Source organism: Tupaia chinensis, unplaced genomic scaffold (genome assembly GCF_000334495.1).
Source record: "Tupaia chinensis unplaced genomic scaffold, TupChi_1.0 Scaffold142262_1, whole genome shotgun sequence".
NCBI classification, from domain to species: domain Eukaryota; kingdom Metazoa; phylum Chordata; class Mammalia; order Scandentia; family Tupaiidae; genus Tupaia; species Tupaia belangeri.
In genome coordinates, this window is record NW_006202111.1 from 330,299 (window position 1) to 333,470 (window position 3,172).

The 3,172-nt window shown below is 34.6% G+C and overlaps 1 pseudogene; it reads right to left on the bottom strand.

Annotated features, from left to right (window-relative positions):
• Positions 1 to 2,150: 2,150 nt before the first annotated feature.
• The window catches only part of LOC102480380 (transcription initiation factor IIB-like), a 3,150-nt pseudogene continuing 2,128 nt past the window's right edge, over positions 2,151 to 3,172 (bottom strand).

Genomic DNA, 3,172 nt, shown 5'->3' on the forward strand with positions numbered 1-3,172 from the left:
AGTGCCTGATATCCAGTGAACTGGAGAGTTGCAGGATGGAGATTACAGTGTGGTCGGACCCTGTGGAGGCTGCTCTTCTCTCTTCTCTCTCTCTCTCTTTCTCTCATGTGCATGCACATGATCTATCGTGAATAAAGAAAAAAAATTCATAAAAATCTGAAAAGGTAGATGAATGGAAAATTACTAGAAAAATATATTTTTGTAACTAAGGAGGAAAATAAAAACATGAACAAACCTGTAACAAGTATGAAATTATTGGGTTTGTCGGGAAAGTCATGATACATTCTTTATAGAAAAACAGAAATATATGTTATGATTTTACCAACAACCTAATAACTCAATAGTTTAAAAATATTTCAATAAATAAAAAGCCAGACACTTGATTTTAAGGCAAATACTACCAAACAATCATGGAGTGGGAAGAATCTAGTTTAGGATATACTAAAAGAAATGGAAACACTCCAACTTTTTATGGTGTTAATTAAAATAACTTTGATAACAAAACTTGACAAAAACAAAATAAGCTCATGTCACTTATGAACATGGTTGCAAATTCCTACACAGCTTTAAAAAACTGTATTCAACAGTGTATTAAAAAGATAATATCTAGTATCATGACCCAAATCAAGTTTATCTAGTAAATTTAAAGATTTAACATTACAAATGACTTGATATAAATCACCACATTAACAAATAAATGAAGGAAAAAACACACAATCATCTCAATAGACTCAGGAAAGACATGTATTTTATCAAAAATTCCCCTCTTCATAACTTGCTTTAAAAACTCTGAGCATGGATCCATCAGGTAGTGTGGTGGTTAAGGACGCTGGACGTACACATGGCTCACCATAGTTTAAGTCCCAGACATAGCAGCTTGCTTTCTCACTTTCTCTCTCTTTTCTTTCCAAAACCTCTCTCTCCCTCTTCTACTCTGTTGCTCTCTGGTCAAATTAAAATAAGTAAATAAATAAAGTTAAATAAATAATTTTTTTAAAAAAACTCTGATCAGGCTAGGAAATAAAAGAACTTCTTGAAGCTATTGAAGTGCTAATTTATCAAAACCTAATAGCAACCAATATCTTTAATAGTGAAATATTAAAAGCATTGCGTTTAACATCATAGACAAACCTACAGTAAATATTATCCCTACATTTATTCAAGATTATATTAAGGATTCTGGACAATACAAAAAGAGAAGAAAAGAAATAAATGAATAAGAACTGAAAATGAAAAAGAATGTCTATAGGTGATATGATTGTCTTCATAGAAATGCTAAAAGATTAAACAGATCATTTATAAAAATTAATAGAATTTAACAAGGTTACTGGATACAAAATTGATATGCAAAAATATAATTGATTTCTATCTCCAGCAGTTAAATTAGTGTAAATTTAAAGATACCACTTTAAATAGTATTCAAGATATAAAGTACATAAGAATAATACTTTTTAAAAATTCTTTTATGACTTTATTAAGATTTAAAAAACTCCAGGGACCAGCAGTTGGCATAATGGCTATGTCGCTGGACTCCCATGTAGTCGACTGTGGTTCAAGTCCAGGACCCAGTGGCTTGAACTCATGCCAGGCGCGTGTGTGTGTGCCCAAGATTCCAAGCAGAGAGTGGAGGAGAAGGGATTGCAGTGTGGCCATCCCCCCTGGGGGTGATTTCTCACTTTTGTCTCTCTGTCTCTCTCTTTCTGGCAAGCGCACACATCCTATAGCAAAAACCTCTAAAAAAAACTCCAAAAAATATATAGAAGAAAATGGGAAACAAGGACCTCTATCAACTTTATTAGCTGCAACAATATGCATTATTTGCAATTATATATTATAAATTACATAGAACATGTAAATATAACAAAGAGTTTAATTTAGAAAAAGGTTTTATTCAATAATTACATCATTTCAAATATTTTCCAAAATACAGTTTTCTAGATTGCTACAAAAGAAAGCAAATTCAATAAGAAATTTAAGTCATTAAATATGCTTTAGTAGTATACACATACAGAACACCAAGCAATATTTAGCCCTGAAATGTGTACCATGTCTTGTGTTTTTCTTCATGAAAGGCTCAGCCTAGCACTTTGTGTGGCTATATACAACAGGCAAAGTTCTGTATTCATGAGTTTGATATTAGCCAACTCAATTTATAGCTGTGGTAGTTTGTCCATTGGGGTGTCAAATTTGAAGTCTGTGGGAAACAGATCTGGAGTTTGAGGATAGATCAGTCTGTAGTACTGTCTGATTGTAACATCAGCAACACCAGCAATATCTCAATTTCTTTTTGGGTCCTCTTCTCAGCTGATGCCTGAGAGGCCATGTAAATAGCTGCTGCTGCCGCACAGATGGGGTTCCTTCCAGAAACCAAGTCCAGCTCCACAGCTTTGCGGACAACATGTGTAGCTGCCATCTGAACTTGTTTAGGAAAACAAAGTTTGGAACAGAACCTGTACATGAAGTCCCCCACTGTAATCAAATCCACACTGGTTTCTAAAGCTTTCAAAATAAGTTCAAAATATCGACCAATTTCTTTCTTTAAACTCGTGATACAGCACATATTTCTTTAAATGTCCTAGGAACCCCTTCTTATCTACAGGCGATATAGAGACAAGCAGAAGCTATGGCATCATTAGCTCTTCCTTCAGGCTCTTCTATTCATATACTTGCTTGAATAAATTATTTGTTTGATGAATTATATTTCGAGGGAGATTGAGTCTGTCTGCCATGATAGTGATTTCCTTGAATGCATTCATTATTGCCTGATCAGAACTACTCATTGTGCCTCATGGCTCCTGCGAGCTAGTCATTTCAGGGGACAGGAGAAATGAAGATTTTCTACTGATAATTCAGCCTCCAGCAAACAAAGCTAGCGTGATTGAACTTCAAGAATTTGAAAGAAACACACCATCCACCAGATGACAAGAAATCAGCACAGGATCACAAGAAATATGGGAAAGCAAGAAAATACCTCTCCTCCAAGGGAAAAAAATAACTCCTCTTCATCCACAAGCAGTTGAATGCAAATCATGGATATGTCTGATAAAGAATTTAGAGTATTCATAATGGTGAAGCTAACTGAGATGGAAGAGAAGAGAGACAATGAACTGCTAAAGAGAAAGGAGAAAGAAGTTGACGAGTTCCAGGAGGTGAGGAAATTCTTGCAAGATCT